Below are 21,173 nucleotides of genomic sequence, written 5' to 3' on the forward strand. Positions count from 1 at the left end.
GGAGGGTACTTTCGAGTCAGATCCGTGGGCGTGGCTTGTTGGTTTTGACTAAATCTTTGGTGTTTCAAGTCTTACGAAACCTTTAGCCTAACCCTAACCTTACTCTAACCATCTAAACTACCTATGATTGTTAAAATTGATGAAAAAACACGTTTGGGTGATGACGTCAGACTCGAAACACCAAGGATTTAGTGCGAGTCATACGAGACACAAGCGGCAGCAGCCCTCGGGGAACCGGAGAGTTGATTACGCCGTATAGGCTACAGTAAACACACACACGTATGTTAGAAACAAGCTGGTATAGTGTTGCCATTCGTGTCTGTGACATGAAAATAAACAAATGATGCGTTTTAAGCCGGCGCTGTGTGCGCGAGTCAACGCCATTCATGGCAGTCACAAATACAGCGATGATACAGCTGAAGTGGTCAAGTAAAACATCTCGTGTGATTTGACATAAATCCTCTGTAGGTTAAAGTATCCGTGATCATTTCGTGGGAAAATGAACGACTGTGCAACGCTCGGGAGCAAGAGTAAACTTTCCGCTGCATTTGTCAGCTGCTCCGCAGTCTGAGAGGCTTCGGACAGACGAGAGAATAATGACAGCGGGCGGGTTTTCTGTGAAATTGTACCGGTAAATGTAGATAAACTGTCTGGATTGCGTTTACATTACACTGAGATCCGATCACAATGCGTCCTCGACTACCTCTGGATCAAGACACGCTGATCGGATGACATTCCGATCAGAAGCGCGTTTAAACTTGTCTTTTCAATGTGTATGTGGACAACATCCAGATACAGGTCGCATGTTAATGCCAAGTGTAAACGCACCCTTAGCTGATGAGTTGGAAACAGAGGCCGTCTTTCCTCCACAAAGTGCGGCGAGTAGTGATGTTACGTTCGTGAACGAATCGTTCATTTTGAACGAATCTTTCAAGTGAACAAATCGTTCTCGGTCATGAAAGGCAATGACTCATATTTCTCGTTCACTGAAATCTCTCCCTCGAGCACAGAGCGTCTTGACTTAAAAGAGTGTCTAAAGCACGAGCCAATGGCGTTCGAGTGTGAGCTTTGACAGAGCATATGATTGGTTGAATGTGCTGAACGAATACGCCCTTCACTGAACGAACGAGCCGTGTTTGAGTCTGAACGAGAGAGATCTCGTTCATACATGAACGAAAGGAGTCAAAGGACCCGCTGATTCTCGTTCATCTCGTTCGTGAGTGAACAAAAGGACCTGCTGAATCTCGTTCGTGAACGACATGAACGAGCTGTTACTTCTCACTCGTAAACGAAAGATGAGGTCTCTTGTTCAACAAGTAACGTTACAGAAATGGACACAATGTAAAGATCCTTACGAAAATAATAAAATAACGCAAGCTGATGGTTAAATGTAACAAAGACAAATTAACATGGAAAATGACAAGCCTGTTTACTCAGTTATTGTACTGCAAGCACAGGTGTTTTGGGTGCATTTTGTATCATTTATTGTTCTTTCAAATAAAAACGACTTCATTACGTTTAATTCATGTCATGCACTTCTCTAAAAACTGTAAAACAAAAAGTATTGCTTAGCTCTCATTCGCGTCACGTCAGCAAATAGCATTCAAGTTCCGGCTGTGAAGGGACGTGTCATTGGTTAGATCTTCCACTGAACGAATACGCCCACACTGACCAAGTCACTGTTGAGTCTGATCTCGTTCGTGAACGAATTGAACGAACTGGTACATGTCGTTCATGAAGGAAATGAATGAGAGTGTACACTGTAGGTCGGTCATTCAGCATGTGAGTCTCGTTCAGCAGAAAGCGGATGCAAAGCGCAGTTACAGGTAGGCTACTTTGCACGCTTGTTCATTTAAAATACATAAACTTCACGTTTAACATAATCCCAGATTTATGAATGTGTAAATGACCAAACAATTAACTTTTTAATTATGCAGAAAAACCTTGTGCGTTGGTCATCTGAACCACTTATTTAGACTTATTTTATTTATTTAATGAGTAGATCAGAGACACACATTTGAATAAAGCCTGTAATCAGTTTATACGTCCATTAATACGTCCGTTGACATAACACAACTTTTTTGCCACCTGCTGGTGTATTATAGAAATTGACACTGAACGAATCTCTGAACGAATCATTTTGGTGGACGAACTGAAAAAGAAAGAATCACTCAAATGAATCATAATTCCCATCACTAGCGGTGAGACAACGAAAAAGAATGAAAATGTTTACTTATGAAGGAGACGACGCACCTGTCATGGACACAAAACAAAACGTCAGGGATGAGATTTTTCAACCAAGCGCTCGACTGTGCCATCCGTTCCGTGGAAGAATGTTTTTCCCTGCTTCGAGATCATGGGCACGTATTTGGATTTATCTCTCAAAGATAAAGATGATACGATTGTTCTTCGGGACTGCTTGAAACTGGAAAAGGCCCTGACTCATGAAGACTCACGGGATGTTGATGGACTTGAAGTGTTTGAAGAGCTGACTGCTTTGGGAAGACGCCTGGATGAGGGAAGTAAACCACAGCATGCGCTTAAATTCATTTGTGAAAAAAGGATGGAATCAGTTTTCCCAAATGTTTTTGTCACATTGAGAGTGCTTCTGACTCTCCCTGTCACTGTGAGTTCTGGAGAACGCAGTTTCTCACAGCTTAAACTCATTAAAAACTATCTCCGGAGTACAATGACACAGGACAGACTTAATGGAATAGCAACAATTGCAATAGAGCACGAACTTGTGGAGGACATTGAAATCGAGGACACAATCAAAACGTTTGCCGCTATGAAAGCCCGACGCGCACGCTTTTGAAAGGTATTGTGTAGCTATTTAACATGTAAATATGTATCACTCAAGGAACGTTGAAATCTCCACTATACTTTGACTAAGTTGTGTGCAGAAATGTTGCTTTATATTCTGAACATTTACTACAATACAGAATTTGCATTTCCATTTTGTGTGATGTAACGGATTAGTTCATTATTATCATTATTATTGTGTCATGAAACGGGGAGGTGAGAAATGGACAGAGGACCCAGCTGCAGACAGCGGGTAAGGGGTTAACAAGACTTTAATAAATAATTAACAAAACAAAAAATAACAAAGAAAAAAAAACAAGATATAAACATGACAGATAAACAGGAACACGGACTAACTAAACTAGACAGGACTAAAAAATAACAGACGGCAAGGCAAGGCACGGCAAGGCACATGAAACAAGTGACAGTACAATGAACCAGCACAGGACAGAAAACACAAGGGCATTATAAGGGATCAAAATCAAGAGGGGACAGGTGCGGGGCATGAACTAATAATTTTCACTAACGAGGAAACACGAGGGCAGGAACAATGACGAGACCTGGAGAGTATGGAAGGCAATCAGTGCCAAAATGCCCCTCTCCACACGAAACAAGAGGTTCTGTCATGGTTCTGCCACTAGATCTAGAAAAGCAAGATCAGATGGGGCAGAACCATGACATGTGTACTGTACTTAGGAAAAATGAAAAAAAATCTAATAACATTCATTTTTAAGTGCAGTTTTATGAACAAACATTTTCGGTCACGTACATCTTAAAAATTGTACCGAATTGTGAGGTGGGGCGGGATGATTGTGTTTTGCCTAGAGCGGCAGCTGAGCTTGCGCCGGCCCTGGACACGTGTCTAGCGACTCGACAAAGTGGAGATTTGGAGTACAGCAGCGTATTTGTTTATAAATGTGTCTTGGACAACTAAAGCTAGGAACGCCTTCTGACCACCTCGTAGCGAGAGACTGGCGACACACAGCGACACAGTCACTGACAGTCTGAACCCAGCTTTAGAAAATCCAGGTGAATCCGGTTTCTGATGCTGCTGGCTCTATGTGCTCTCCAGCTGGTCTTGAGCTGGTCTGAGGTGGTTTTAGATGAGTCAAACTGGTTCAGGCATTAGTTTGAGCTGATGGAGTATCTTGTTCAGGTTGGTTATGTCTCGCTGGTGTTAGAGGATCTTCATGTTTCTTTAACCCTGTGTTGTGACATCATTGATTCTTGTGTGAGTGTTTTCACATGTAAGAGAGACGGCGAGATGGACGTTAGGTTTTTCTGTTCTTTAGGCTTTTTTCTTCTCCATCTTCTCAGGTCAGGCACAGAAAGCGTGATGATATGGTACGACGTGTCTTTTCGTCTCTTCAGTTTTAAGTCCTCCTGGTTGTAAAGTGGTTGTGTTCAGCATCCTGCAGTGTTTAAATAAAGCTGCAGTAACACGCGTGTGTTTCACTCCCATCAGGTCGAGTTTGGATTTTCTGTACACTTGATCCATTAAGAGTCCGGAGGTTCTGTTGCCTCGTGTGATCGATGTGAATCTCCCGAATGCATTTCAGCCGGACACGCACACGCGCACACACACACACACTAGGGCAGTGAAATCAATCCTCTCCTGTCATCTGTTTATTGATCTGAAGGCTTGTTTCCATGTCTCGTCTGGGCTAATGGACGCCATTGAATCTCTTCAGATGTGGATGTTAATCCGGCTGGTTTATCTGAAGCTAGTTTAGTCTCGCGTAGCCTTCATACTGATGGTCTGGGAACTTTGGCCAAGGCCCGCCCAAGAGGCCATATGACTGACAGGTAAAGCAACCAATCACGTGGAAATGTCCCTGCAGTAACACACCGGTGTACATTCACCAACGTGTCAAAAGTAAACAGCAACAACAATGATTATAAGTGTGATCGTGATGAATTCTTATAGCAACCGATGTAAAGACGACAGTTTACTTCTTAGATCAGACGGCTCCGTGTTGCTTCCAGACAGACCGTTAAAAGAAGGCGACACGCACGTCTCCCGGAAATCCTGTAGAATTTAACCAATCACATGACGACTTCAAACATGCTGAGGTGTTTCCAGAAAAGTGTGTCTTTTGTGTGCTCCGTGAGGTCTGAGAGGAATGTGAAGCAGCAGTGAGAATTGAGCGGGGCGTTCTGAAGTGTGTTCATGAACAGCAGTAGTTCATCTTCTACACTGATCTTTAACTGTCAATAACTGTCATTCAGATCAGACAGGTCTGATCTCACCATCATCACATCAGTCTGATCATCAGAGACAGATCTTCAGATATATCACTGTCATGCGTTTTGTCTTAAGACGCACACCAGTCATGTAAGGCATGTTTGTGAAAATGTCCTGATATAACTAAAGCTTAATTTCTCTAATCCCTGCCTGAGAAACTATCCCATAATCCCACAGAATCTTCTAGAGGTCTTTATTGAATGTCACTGAGGACTTGAAGTTCTTCATGTGACACATGTTTTACCCGTTGTGTGTCTCATTCTTTTTAATGGATTGTGATTGTAAAATAGTCTTGAGTTTTTTGAAGTAAACTGATTAGATTTGGTGGTGTATTTTGTGTGCGAGACATACAGATGTTTTAAATCCTTGTCATCAGTATTTCATTCAAGTTCTCATGATCTGATCAACCTGAAGACTGTCACAGAACATTGAACATCTAAAGATAAGATGGCGTCTGTCTTCAGAGATGTGTGATCATGGTGATGGTGCTTTATCATCGGTGAGACTGAAGGATGACACACGTCTGCAGATGTGCAGAGAGAAACACGTCTAGAGACGCACACGTGTTCTCGTGATGATGATGTAACCTTTCTCAATCCACCGGCTGATTCAGAATCAGTCTCAGATGAGGAAGATGTCAAGTCTGAAGGAGATCACAGCAGACGGGTTCAGTGAGGTCACATTTAACAACCAGCTGAAATATTCATCTTTATCTTTGTTCAAAAACACCAGGTGTTAATGGAATAATCTGGATTTGAGTAAATGTGGTGAGAAACCAAGAGTCTACATAAATAATGTAATGTATGATATTTTTAATATTGGCTGACTGAAGACTGACATCATGATGAAGTGAATGATTTAAATGAATCTTTGATGCCCGTTTGGCCTTGTTTTCACATATTCTCTAAAACACCCCAGAATACACACTCTGGATGAGTGAATGAAGACTGTCCTCTGGTTTTCTGTTTGTAACAGTGGCCATATGAAGCGAGCAGATTCATTCTGTAGCTCAGTCCTGTTCTGTCGTAGAGAGAGAGATGATTGATGGTGTCTATTGTAAACGTGCTTCTCTTTGTGCCGGTTGTCATTTCTTCTTGACATTATTACTAATGAGAATGTATTAAGGACGAGAGAGACGGTCAGAGAGAGATGATGATGGTGATAACTGTGTGTTCTGGAGGATACAGTCAAGTGATGGCGAGCTGGTGTTCTTTCACTGTTTTAGTGTACGCAGCTGATTTTATGATCAGAATATAAGTCATGTCAAGAGAAGTTCATCCCATTTTCATTTGTCCTCACTGTGTGCGTGCGTGCGTGGGTTTAGAGGTCAGTGTACGCACACACACAGACAGTAGACGACAGCTCTCGTGACGCCTCCACAGAGAGGAAAGAAAATCTCCGTCTGTTTTAGCCGAGAGAGAATCAATAGTGAAGCGATGCAGAACTGCTGTAATGTCTCAACTCCGGCGTGCGCCCTGCACCTGTCCTCTGTCATGTGATAGTGTGTTGTACAGTGTGTGTGAGATGACACAGTTGTGATGACATCACACGAGCACTCTGAAGGTCTTGAGAACACAACACATATGGAGGTGTAAAATCACTCTTCAGTGCCCTGGAACCCATCCAGTTCACCCTAGCAACAACGTCACATCATCTAGAGCACCTTAGCAACCACACAGCGTTGCCATGCCAACCACTGCGATCAGCCCAGTGTCCCGGTGGTGAGATCTGCAGTTATGTGTCAATGTAAAGATCAGTTGTGCTGTCGGTGATGTCAGAGTTGATGTGTTTTGTTATTGGATGTGTGAAACTCTCGTCTGTGATGTCATATCCTGTGGGCAGGTGTCGTCTGAGAAACACTGAACGTTTTCTCTTCATGGTGTCTGCTGGGATAAACACACAACACCGGCACTCCATCACAACAGCAATTAAAAACACAAATCCTGAGAAAACATGTCTCAGACGTCTCTGTGGGACTGGAGTGATAGTTATCCACCGGCAGATTCCCGTCACCGTCCAAACGGCCAATTAGAGTGGATATCAGAGGCACAGAATGTGATGAATGTAAATCAAAGTCTCTTTTTCACTGCCATCAGAGACACACACTTCTGTTTGTCCTCATGAACATTGTGTTGTGATGTATTCATGTGCTGTTACAGTAAAACAAACACACCGTTCCCTCATCAGTTCATGCTTTTTCTTCTTATTCATGCGTTAAATATTAAAGGTGCATTTACATTTAGTCATTGAGCTGACTTACAAATGAGGTAAACAATGGAAGCAAAGGTACACACACATGCGTTACAGGAGGGAGAAAGGGATTGTGGGTAAACTGAAATACGAGGAGCTGGATATAAAGTGACAGATGAAGATCAGATTCTTCATTCAGCTTCTCATCGTGTTTTGTCAGATGATTTATTATTTGCCTGGTGAAGATGATTTAAGTTCAATCGTTTCACTTGAAGTAACATCGCGTCTGCCCTCAACAAGCCCTTTGATTGGAGGATGATTGATGTGTGGGAGGAGTTACACACTGATAATCGTTATGATCAACAGTAATAATGAGTCTTGACATTTGTTCAATTTAACTATGGAGGACGAAAAATGACTTAAGTATAAATAAATTAATGAATAAATAAATACGTGCATAAACGCAGAAATAAACAATTAAATAAATAAATTCATGCAGAAATAAATGAATAATTAGTTAAATACATGCAGAAATGTATAAATAATTAAATCAATAAGTAAATGACTACATAAATGCGTAAATAAATAAATCTGTCAAAAATATCAACTTCCCAGCTAACAATTTTTGGTTCCCCTAACGTTAGTTTTTGGTTCCCAGAACGTTATTTTCTAAGGTTCGTTTTTGGTTCTCTAGGAAAGTTTTCTTTACGGAAAGTCATGGTTCCCATAACGTTCTGGGAACCAAAAACTACCGTTTACCGCAGTTGAAACCTGTCTGCTCATTAAGGCGCTTGTTCTAATGGCTGACAGCGCTTAAAGAAAACCAAAAACTGAGAGACAAGAACAGTATTTAGGAGATCATGATTCTTTACACCCATGGAGAATCCACAGCATACCTGACACCATCTCCCGCCAGGCCGCCACCCTCTGGTTTTATTTCAGTTATTTCTCCTTTGAAACTCGCGGACGACGGGAGCCGGAACGCGTTCACGGGGTGGCACTGTGGCTTGAGCCGCTGCCCATTTGCCCTCACAGGCTGGCGCCCTTTGGTAGGCGAAATAGAGTAAAAAGGATTCACATCCCCGCGAAAAACTTTCTCTGAATACACCGCTATATGATTCCACTCCACGTTATCCATTTGACGCTCGCTCCTCACAGTCTGTGTCCGCTCACTGAACACGACAGATTGTTTCATCGACAGGTAATTGCAGTAGAGTCTACTAGCTGTTGTTGTTGTTGTTACACTTTATTTGCTTTTACAAAAAACGTGTTACATAGAGTTAATAAAAACAGGTAACATAGAGTTTATTTCTAATATTTCCCGTTCTGTGACCATAAGCGGTTCTTGTAAATAATATGCAAACACTGTTAAATCCATCCATGTAAATAAAAAATGAAAACATTCTAACTAATAAACAAAGTTAAAACAACCGAACTACGGGACGCGTGAAGGGACAAATTGCTCATGCTTTTTCAAACTGCGTTTAGATGCAAGTTATTTCATTTCTGACGTTGAGATAACCGTCAAAATGTAAATGCTAAATTAAGACCTTGCAGATATACCATTCATGGTTTCATGGCCCTGTGAGCTGCATTAAACAGTCTCTTAGATATACATTTAAGAATTTGACATGAAAAAGATGTTATGTTAGACATAAAGTAATTAAAAGATTTAAAACGATGTATAACAGAGGGGCCCTATTTGCCCTGCACAAGCTCAGTTAACTAGACTAACACTATGGACTCATCTCATTATTCTGAAACTATTTCAGCCATAGTAAGACGTTTCATCTCATTATATGAATACAATTTTAATGTGCATTTCAAACTCATAGATCTGTCATATTATGCTTTACTGATGGAATTGCAATAGAGTGCTAATATATATTTAACACTTTACAACGTTGCATTTGTTAACATTAGTTAAGCATTAGATTACATGTCTGCGATTTTTAATCTTTATTTTCAGTATTTACTAATATTTTTAAAAACATTGAACATGCACCATGAACTAACATGAACAATTGTATTTGGCATTAACTAACAATAAACAAGATTAATAAATGCTGACAACTGTATAGCTCATTGTTGGTTTCATGTTAATGCAGGTGTTCCCAAGTTTTAGATCCGAGAAGTATAATCTCTCAAGATCCTCCAGAAATAGGAGAACACACACATTTGTTCCTTTTTAGTATTTTCTTATGAATCAATAAATTTAATTTTAAAATACATAATGGTAGGGCTGTATGATTATGTCAAAAACTATATTAGTCCCCTTGAAACTGTAATGTTGATTGGATTTTACATTTAATATGTTTGAAACCTCCTACAAGCTATAAATGCACCACTTGTGGCTCCCACTGTCAAAACAAGCATTATAAACGTGTAAACCAATGAACAAGTGTCATTGGAGAAAAAAAAAACATCTACTAATGCTAACAAACACATGATTTTAAATAGTACGGGGGCACCGCAAACAACTCAAGTCCAGGGGCCCCCATCCTCCCAAGTCCGGCCCTGGTTAGGAGAACGTTCCCCTAACGAAATACACATGGATTTATGATTGTATTTTCATTGAGCTTAACTATTATATTCAGCCATTAAAGGGCACATTTATTCATTTAATTTGGTCAGTATAACATGTGTTAATGTGATCTTATAATTTCTGTATTGCACATGTCACTGACGTTCTTTTGACAGAAACTAGAGTTTATTACAAGTAAGGTTTGACAGAATGTTGCGTTTCTCTGGTCGTTGTTTAGGCATGTCAGAAAGTCCCTATTATCCGACTCGGCTCCTCTCGACGCAGACAGGTGTTTCCTGTGTTTTTTCAATACTTGTATTTTCCCCCTTATGAACAGCAAAGTTTGTCACACAATAAAAACGCATTGTGGTTTCATGGTTTGATCGATTTAGGCAACCATAAACAACGAATGTATTTATATATTTATTTTTTGCATGTATTTATTTATTTAATTATTTATTTTGCCGTTTATTTATTCATTTATCTATTTCTGTATTTATTTATTTATACTTAAGTCATTTTTTGTCCTCCATATTTAACAGCAGGATTGTTCATTAAATCACATATTAAGTGTGAAATCTGCTTGATGGGCTTTGTTTTCAAATGCTTTATTTGAACAAACCCACATCATGAGACACTAAATACTTGTGTTTTTTTAAACACGTTGTAAAATGAGACATGTTTGAAGTGAAAATGAAGTCAGAAATGAAGGATTCCATGTGTTGTTGTTTAGTAGAAGGTTTGGTGATGTTATTAGGGAGTGTGAGTGTGTGTATATGAAAAAGTTCAAAAAGATTTTTTCTGTAATAAGATGGAATTTTCTCAGTTTTCACGTGTTGGATGACTAGGTTTGATTTTGTTATAGTTCAACACACACTGGACTGGAATGAGCACAATACATCTAGAAATGATGAGTTGAAATGAACATTTGGTGTGGTCTCTTCATTTTTTCTGCGGCTGTTGTGAATTTCTTGTCATGTGTTCACGTGTCATTCGTTCTCGTGTAGTTTCTGGCTCTGTCTTCAGCAAATCTCACGGTGCCGGTGGTCATGTTGCCGTGTCAGGGTGTGTGTAATGAAAGCGGGTGAGCGGGCGTTCACATCAGGTGTGTATAATCACATTAGTTGTGTGTCTGCTTGCTGTTGTTGAGCTGGACGCAGGTGAGACGCCTGCAGCATATTCACACACACACACCTGCTGTCCAACATTCATCACATTACCCAAAATGCACTGTGTGTGACTACATCATGAAGTAAAGATGCCGTCATTAATCTCATAGTGAGCGGACGGCTGGATTCACTGACCGCTAAACACCCACAACTACACACTAAAAAATGCTGGGTTAAAAACAACCCAATTTGGGTTATTTTGGCAACCCAGCGCTGAGTTATTTTGACCCAGTTGAGCTGGGTTAACCTCTTAAATTTGGGTTAAAAATGAACACAATGCTGGGTTAATCTATCCCAATATTGGGTTGAAAATTACACCATGGTCCTTTAAACAGAAAATAACAATTTACGTTTAAAAAAATATTTTTCATTTTATTATTGTATTTTGAATTATTATTATATGTGTGAAAACACCCCAAAACAGAAAAATCCACAAAATTGAACATTGTGTGGGCTTGGGTCTTTTTTATGTCAAGAAATTGTTTTTAAACTGCCTGTTCAGCATGCTTTAAGATGTGCAGAACACACAAGAACTATACCAAAGAAAAGACATGGTCAGGTTGTATAATATATGTATAGTACAGTTTGTCAATAGAAATAATTTAAAATCTCAGTAGCTCAAAATAAACTGCATAAATTCTATAATACTTCCTAGGAGAAAATAGTCAGTTCAGTTCAATGGACAGTAAGAATAATAAATCCATTGTAGTTTAAAAATATTTTTTACATTACAACGTTATTTTACATCTCTGCAAAATGTCATAATCAGTTAACATTAAATAAATTTGATATTTCCTGGGAGACATGGCCACGGTACAAATAACAAATCAATTGCCGTGCAAACAAACAGATTTAAAATGTTTTTACACTTCAAGCACCTCTGAACAATGTTAGCTAAATTCAGTTAATGTTCAAGTAAAATAAACTGTGTAAGTCCAGAAAAAGTGTGATCACTAACAATAATTACTGCTTAGCAGCATATATAAAAGCCCGAAGAATTCTTATCGCTGGGGTTTCATCTCCAGGAAGTCCATACACCACACAGAAGCTGTAGAACTGCCAGACAGGGGAGCACTGTTTAGAATGCTTGAAAGCATTCTGATGTTGGAAGGTGTCACGAGTGTGGGTGGTGGGTGAGACAACAGACAAGGAGAGAGGACCCAAACGCAGACAGCGGGTAAGGGGTTAACAAGACTTTTAATAAATAATTAACCAAACTCAAAACAAAAACCCACGTGGGGGTAAACATAACAAAACAGAGAAACAAGAACAAGATTAACTAAACTGACAAGACTAAACTAATAACACATCACAAAGGAACACTTCAAACTAGACTAACTGACAAGACAAGACAAGACAAGACAAGACAAGACAAGACAAGACGCAACATAACAGTAAAATGATCCGACACCAGACAGAGAACACAGGGGCATTAAATAAAGGGACAAATCAAAGGGGAACAGGTGTGGGGCATGAACTAATAAACAACCAATAACGAGAGATACAAAAGGGCGGGAACACAGACAAGGACCGGAGAGAGTATCGAAGGCCGACAGGGTCAAAATGACTCTCTCCACACATAACAAGGGATCCTGCCGTGATTCTACCACAAGATCAAGAAAGACATGACACGACGAGGCAGAATCACGACAGAAAGGACTACAGGAAGCACGAGGAAGGTGATGTCACTCTGACGGTCTACAATTAAAAAGAAAAAAGTGTTCATGTAACCACTGAAAATGCAAGCAAAAAGCCATGTGACAAAATCTTTATGTTTGACATTTATTTATTAAATGGTGTATTAAGAAATGGTTCACACAATGAAGTCATTCTTAAAGAGTCATTTAACAAACAAAAGGTTTACAAATGATTCCAACTTTAGTTTGAAATGCCATGAGGGAGATTAGTACATTTTGAGCTGATTTTTTCCTTTAAGAACTGCATCTGTAATGTGATCTAGGCAAACATGAATCAAGCATGTGATCAGCCAAGAACAAAAAAGAGGGAAGACCGCACGCACCCTCGCCCAACCCCAATCCCACCCAAAAATAGTCTTTAATGTTACTAATTAAATGTTACATGATTAAAAACAGGCAACTGTTTGCCAAAAAAAGATATTTTTCACTTTCACAACACACAAAAAAATCATAATTACTCAATTCTGACGAGCAGTTTTGAAAATATCAGTTCACATGTTTATTAGTTTAACAGTCACCTAAACAATATTTAATAAAATAGGTTGATGCTTTGTGCAAATGTCTTGTGAATTAGATGGCCTTAACAAATTGCACCCCTTGAGTAGTTTATATTAGGCCTACTTTTAATGTTATTGTAATCAGCAATAATTGCACACACAAAAAGTAAAGAATACTGTGCTATTAGATTATTAATGATAATCTTAAACTATAATTTACCTTATTAGTAAGTTTATTTATTTTATTTAGCCTTGTTGTGCAAGCTCTCTGGAGCTTGTGCAGAGGCAGCAGCTTTTGCCAGAGGGGAACTGGAATCCCCTGGTTGGGCCTGGGTTCTCCTGAGGTTTTTTTTCTCGATTAGAGTTTTGTTGGTTCTCGCTACCGTTGGTGCATTAGCGGTTTGTACTATTCTGTCGCTGCTGGGGGGGGCTGCGTTTAAGAAGCTCGTTAAAGGGTGTACATTAATTATATGCACTATAGGAATTGTATAGGCGGTGAGTAGTGGTTGAGCTGCTGGTGCTGTCTCTCTCGCTTTAACTCCTGTGTGTGTGTGTGTGTGTGTGTGTGTGTGTGTGTGTGTGTGCGTGCGTGCGTGCGTGCGTGCGTGCGTGTGTGTGTGTGCGTGCGTGCGCGTCCGTGTGTGTCTCTATGTCTATGTGTGTTAGTACGTGTGCATATTGTGTGTGTAGTGTTTTGTGTGTGGGTATGTCTGTCTTCTATGTTTTCACCTTTTTCTTGTTTTTGCAGCTACAACTTTAATTGTTTTGCTTATAGTCAATATGTCTCATGTACAGCTGCTTTGTAACAATGACAATTGTAAAAAGCGCTATATAAATAAAGTTGAGTTGAGTTGAGCTGAGTTGAGCTGTGACCTCAAGAGACTTCCCTACACAGCCACTAGATGGAGCATCTACGTCATTCATACAGCGTTTGTCCTTTTTGCAAAGGATGCGTGTAGTCTCATGTATTTGTTGTTGTTAATTAAGCATTAATAATATTTTAATAATAAAAAGAGAAAAGGATGCATGTTGCGGTTTTAGTTCATTTAAATGTATGCATTAAGTAGAGACTTCAACGCGTTTGTATATAGACGTGACTCGATCGGCCATTTGTATAGTTTCAAGCCATTAAATCACGGAATGGCCTATTTTAGTCTATTTATATACATTATGTTTAAGCATATCATATAGACTCTCAACTTCCAGAATTTTCTGTATATGTAACAAAACGCTGTTCAGTTCCCCACTTAACTAAAAATGACACCACGCGCTTTTTTGAGTACCAAAACAGCTGTGATTGGCGTCTATTTTCACGGACTCTCTGGATATATAAAGATAACTCGCAAAATGATGTTCTGCATTTACAACAAGCGTGTGCATGATGTTGAGAGTGTAGAAAGGATCCTTTAAGCCGGCTGTATGATGACTACGCGCACATTCCCAAACCCCCACCGCCCAATCCCGTCACAAATTAAAATCAATTTATGCAATTTACGAGGGTGATCCCAGCGAGGTCAAAAATACGGAAATCTGTATTTATACGGAAGAATCACATCCCTGATGATGGATATATTAATGACAAAATGAACATTGTTAGATGAACTAACCCCTTTAATCCCAATTACCTGCTGACATAGTTTCTATGTTGGAAAGTAGATGAAGAGCCTGCTTCTCTTGGCTGGCAAACTGCAGAATCTTATCCTTAAAGACAGCAAGCCAATTCTTTTGAGGCAGAGTGAGGATTGAAAACTGAAAAGTCTTGGGATTTCTAGAGTACAAGAAGAAGATACAGCAAAGCAAGTTATTGTGTTTAACAATCAAAGTGAATTTCAAATTTAAATGCACCATGCCCAGCCCCGGATTGTCGGGGAGACGTGGATACTCCCTTGACTTGGTGGCCACGCTAGTCATTTGAACCGCTCTTTCTACGTCCACTGTTGACTCTGAGCAAACATGTAATCACAAACACACACAAAAAAATTGATTTAGGAAACTAAATGAGAAAATATAAACCTGCGACACACATGCACAATTAAAACATTGTTGAAGCTTTGTATAACACTTGACATTATTACCTCCCTAAGATCTCTTCGACATTGGTTTCTCCTGGGTTGTCTGATGAACTTGGATTTGGTCTTACAAAGGGGCTCCTCCAAGAAGCCTGTGGAGGTCTGTGACTTCGACCCAGACTGAACCATGCTTCCTTGTGTTTTAAAAAGAAAAACAGGATTAGAAAATATGCTATTCTGATGGGAAGACACCCTAAATATCTACATTTTTATTGTACAATACAAATTCAATTGAATTATTAGTTGGTTTAATAACCCAAGTTTATCACACTGTACTCACATAGCCTTTGCCCAGTCCTTAATTAAGTCCTTAACTCTTTTGTACCTGCAGGTTGACTGAAGGCAACAAAAGTAATGCACTTTATCAATTAAAAATGCACACAAACACACTTTACATTTTTCTTTATGTTACGGGTTATTCTTCTATTAAATAAATATCCAATATTTCGTACTTAAACGTCTGACTTATTGTTGCTTTCCTGACGCGGAATGTAACATTTAGCCAAAAAGTTTACTTACATTTCTCCAAAGTGCTTAATCAGATGCAGTGTTTCCCCTAGGTTTACGGCTTGGGGGGGGGGCGGAGGTCTCTATATTTTTTTGCGGCGGAGGTCCGGACAATACTTTTTTTAATAAATAATGTTAAATCACTCAACATAATGTTTTATCAGGCCATTTACTTTATATTCTGATATCCACAGTCTGTATGAAACACAGAAGGTCTGGTAACTGAGAGAATGAGTTGTTGGCTCTGGTGCTGAAGCGAAGTCCCTGTGGTCTATTTTAATATTTAAAAAACTACTGACAACAAACTGATATAAATATATCACGAGCAGGAGTACTTACAAAGTTACTAACAGCCTTTCCATGCCATTCATACTAGAACTGATTCTAAATATTCGTTAAAATTAAAACATGATTCACAATGAAATGCTCTTAACATGCTGATTATTTGTGCTATTAATATCATAAATGCTGTATGTAGATACAAGACGTTATGTTTTATAATCTGTCACTAACCTATATAGCAAACAGTAAACTGACTGACAGCTAAAAATACTTTATTACTGCTGCATTTTCCTTTACTTAAGCATTACAGTAAAAGTGTCCATTTATTGAGCCGCTCTTGGTGTCTGCAGGTCTTTACATGCGACGCGTCTTTGGCAGAAGCAGCGCTCGCGGAGCGGAAAGGGTTCAAATGAAGCGCGTTTGGCGCTAAATAAAGATATTAGAGGATATAGCGGCAAAATATAATCAACATAAATGTCCCTGAGTGCGCGTGATGTGTGCATCTCAGTTATGTACACGCGCTGCTCAATTTAAACCACAGAAATAGTCTGATGTTTTCAATGGTTCATTGTGTCTTGCGGTCCGGATGGAAGGAAGGATAATCTGGGTGAAAACCTGTCATCCGGTGGTAACTGGACTGTTGCTCAGGGGCAGGGCATGCGCATTATCACCACCCTGGGAGCGTTTAAAAATGCAATTTGTTTATCTTGCTTTTCAGGTGGTTGACGCGACATATTTTCCCACACGCGCTCTCTGTCCGCTGGTGAAAGTGTGCTTACCTGTGTATGTGCACACACGTGTCTGTGTGTGTGTGCGCGCAAATCGGGTCGGAACTCGATACAGAGAGCAGAGGAGAATTGTAAAGGCGCGACCACGTAGAAACAGAAATGACATGCCGCCATGTAAATAAGATAAATACCATAATGCTATTTAGTTTGTTTAGTACGAGAACAAGGTATAGACATGTTATATAGGAAAGGTGACCTTAGATGACTTCTCTTGTGATCTAATGCTACATAAAAAATGAAATTAACTTGACCTTCAAGGGGGGCGGGAGGTGCTGTTGGAGAGGCAGGCGTAATGGTAGGGGAAACACTGAGATGTGACACCAAAATCCAAACCATGGCTCGTCTCTCGTGAAGTGAAATGCAGTGCTTCTCTTCAATACCTTTTACAATATCTTTGCCATCAGGTGTTGCCTGAAGAATGTCTACATACAGTACTTAAACAGAATCTTCTCAAATAAAACTAGGTTTCTTCATCGGTAGCCATTTAATATTGACTAGTAAAACAGACAAGTCACTTAAGAAAAAGTAAACCTACAAATGCAAACACTTCCTCCACAGATATCCTGGACTCGGGACCATGCTGCTTATCACTTGGTGTTTTGGTTACTTCTCTGGTAACTGTGCCAGGATTTGTGATTGATTCCTTTTAAGAAATTACAGTATATGAGGGTATATATAGGATATGTAGTGTTGATTCATAAATTCTGAAAGACAAATGTGGGAGGGCAATTAACATGTATCATTTTAACTAGGGATGTGCACGAATATTCAATCCGCAATAACTATTCGAATATTCCTATTTTTCATAAGAATAAAACTGCGTCACCACAAGGTTAAATTACCGTTACAGAAGACCTTAGAGTTGTCACGTCTCATTTAAAGCTTCTTCACTTCTGTAATGATTTTTTAATGTACAGAAAATATAAAAAATCATTTGTATGTGTTCCTCAATCTTTGTTCACTCAGATTGCAAGCTCGTTTAAATATTTTAAGTATACACACTGGATGCCCGGATCGCGTTTTATGCTCGGCTCACATCACCATATTAAAATGTTTCAAAACTGGTGAGCCACAGAATTCGTTAACATTACATTAGGTATAAAAATATCAACGTAATATTAAATGATTAACAATAATTAATGTATTACCATTACTTGTTTGGAGCGGTTGTTCTTAGTAAATTCATATTCATTCATTAAAAATATATTAAGTAATGCCAATTTCAACAACTTGAAACATGAAAATGTACATTTCACTGCAACAAATGTTAATGAATTTGGCCTTAACATAAGACTGGCACCTTTTTACATACCCAAAAGCAAGAACTTTCCTTCTAGAAGTTAGAATAGGGTCGTCGCCTTCAAGTTACAGCCTGTAAATAAATTTGCATGGATGCTTTTTTTGTTTGTTTTAAAACGCGCTGTGATTCCTTACCTTAGTTGAAATAAATAGGCCTACCTTATTTATTGATGCAACGCTAAACAAGACAGACACTGACCGTGAACGACAAAGAAAACAATATTTATATGCATGCTGATCAGCAGAATATCTTCTTCAAATGACGGTCACGTAATAAACATGGAACAAGCACTATGGCTTCGTCTTTGTTGCGGGGTATTTTTTAGGATCTTAACAGTCGGCATGAGACATCAAGCCCATTTACTTTATTTATTATCAACATTATAAACAATAAGGCCAGATATTCTTGTCAGATCTGGGTTTTGTTACCGGGAGTTAGAGAAGAGCAGCGCGTTTTCTCCGCTGTCGGCTTGTGTAACAGACTTTCACCAGAGTAAAAGACCTATATGCTTGTTGTAGCGAAGGGCTACTCTGAGAGGGGCTAGTTTCAGATAAGTAGAGCAGTGAACCAGGGTGTCGGTCAGAACACAGCAGAGAGCATTGGATCAACTTAAGCTGTTTATTGGGCACACAAGGACAATCATCAGAGGGGAGAGCCAGCGTTAACAAGATTACGAGGAGTACGATCAATGTTCCTTTACTGAACCCAGAGCCGTGCACAAACTGAGTGCTGTTCCTTTCCTCACTCAGACTGGTACGCTCTGAATTATCCAGGTAGTTTTAGCTGGCTGTTAAGAGACACTTCCTCTGTATTTGTAAACCGGGCCAGGTAAGATGCAGGTGGAGATGTTAAGATGTAAAGATGTGCAGATGTGGTTTCCCTGCAACAGATAACAACAGAACTCCTAAGCATGCAGAGCTATTGTGCATAACATCCATGCGGTTAACGCATTAACAGATAACCATGGCTTCTCCCCTCATACATCTTCACAATAATATGGATTACACTCATTTCTTCACCGTTACCAATACACCATTGACATAATGAAACAACACTCTTCATTAGCAACACGCTGATAAACAGTAACATGAGTGATTATCACAGCTATGAACAGCTGTGTAGCTAATAGCATGTTAGCATTAACAATAAGGAACACATTCCAAGCGAACACATATAACTCCATCTGTACTCACTCTTATTGGAGGCACATTAGCACACTACATTATAACCTGGCGCGGATGGTTCAGTTACAGCCTGATTTACGAGACTGTGTATGCCGCACAACTGTCCCACGCGCTGTTCCAACTAGCGCTCTTCCGCGATCGCTCCGGATGAGCGGTGCTCGCTTTCATAATAAAAGCTCCTCTAGCAACAGTGAATATCCCCACCACATTCCGGCGTGTTAACTCCTCAGCTTGGGTCTTTTGCACAGCCTTGCAAAGACTCACCTCTTAATCTGAAGAGACCGGGGTCCCGTGCGCATCATCGCTGTGATCTGGGATAGCAGGAAGAGTAATCAGTCTGGCCACTGGCCAAGTGTAGATCTTGTCTTTGATTCTCACGTCTGCAGATCTAACATGACCATCTGCGCTCTGATGCACTTTGACCACTCTACCAACCGGCCAGAGGGCCCTGGGAAACTGAGGGTCCATTAGCAACACCACTGAATTGACTGTCAAATCTGTAGGGGTGTCATGCCACTTTTGTCTGCGTTGTAGGGCTGGCAAGTTGACAGTGCCTCCACCTTCACTTGCTTAATCCCTCGCTCTTCTGATACACCACCGGCGGCAGTGATCCATCCAGCCGCCCCATCAGAAGGACATTTGGGGTTACTGCATCCAAGTCGGCCACATTGGATGAGGTATAGCCCAGCGGTTTTGCGTTGATGATGGCCTCTACCTCCAGTAGAGTAGTATGGAGCACCTATGACTGTATACAGGGCGGACTTCACAGACTTGATCTCTCTTTCCCACGTCCCCCCGAAGTGAGGAGCTGCAGGGAGGTTGAAGCGGAAATCAATCTTCTGTTCAGCCAGTAATCGTTGTAGATCTGAGGACATGCTATTGAAGGACTCACGGAGCTCCTTCTCTCCAGCCGTAAAGTTTGTACCTCGGTCTGAATAGAGCTCTGCGGGAGTTCCTCTGTGAGCGATAAACCGTCTGAGGCTCATAAGAAAGGAATCCACATCCATACTGTGCAAGAGATCCACGTGCACCACTCGGGTGGTAAGGCACTTATAGATGATCCCCCTTCTCTGAGCGCCGTCCCAACTTGACATGGAAAGGTCCAAGGCAATCGACACCTGTAGAGAAGAACGGGGGCTTGTGCAGAAGCAGACGCAGACGGGCTTCAGGTAGGTCGGACATCTTCGGGATCAGTGGCTTGGACTTCCATCTTCGGCACTCCTCACATTGATGTTGCTCCTTCCGGACGGCCTCTCTGCCACGAAGAAGCCAGAAGGTATGGCGCAACTCCGCAAATACTCGCTCAGGGCCTGGATGACAGAGGCGGGCATCGTAGTCCCGGATAAGAAGCTTTGTGACCGAATGAGTGGGGTCCAACACAATGGGATGCTTGAAAGCCGAATCTAACCACTCAGCATGTCTGAGTCGTCCTCCCACTCGTATAATATCCTCCTCAGGGTCTAACTCCGGTGAGAGGCTAAGTATGTGACTATTCTTAAGCAGTGCCTTTCCGGCTCTCAGGTGGCGCAACTCCTCTGGGAAGCACTCAGATTGGACTCTTGAAAACCGTCATCTCTGCCTGCTGGTAGTCGGCTGCACTCAACGGCTCTCTTCCTGCCGCCCCATGCAGCTCCTGAGCCACAGACTTCACCAAATCCCTCCATGACAGTGAGTGCACTGGCAAGGTCTCTGGTCCGTCCACGCGGTTAATCACCCCGCATGTTGTCAGCTTCTTATATTCTGCCGTGTCGTGCTTGGGTTCCACGCCCGGCCAGGTGGGCCATCCATCGGGTCCTTTGAGGAGGAAAGTCAGCCCTTGGCTCCAACGATTAGGCATGGCTAACTCTGCCAAGGTCTTACCTCGTGTGACATCATCAGCTGGGTTCTGTGCAGAGTCCACATAACGCCATGTACTCTGC

This window comes from Triplophysa rosa, unplaced genomic scaffold (assembly GCF_024868665.1).
Source record: "Triplophysa rosa unplaced genomic scaffold, Trosa_1v2 scaffold272_ERROPOS173870+, whole genome shotgun sequence".
In the NCBI taxonomy this organism is placed as follows: Eukaryota; Metazoa; Chordata; class Actinopteri; order Cypriniformes; family Nemacheilidae; genus Triplophysa; species Triplophysa rosa.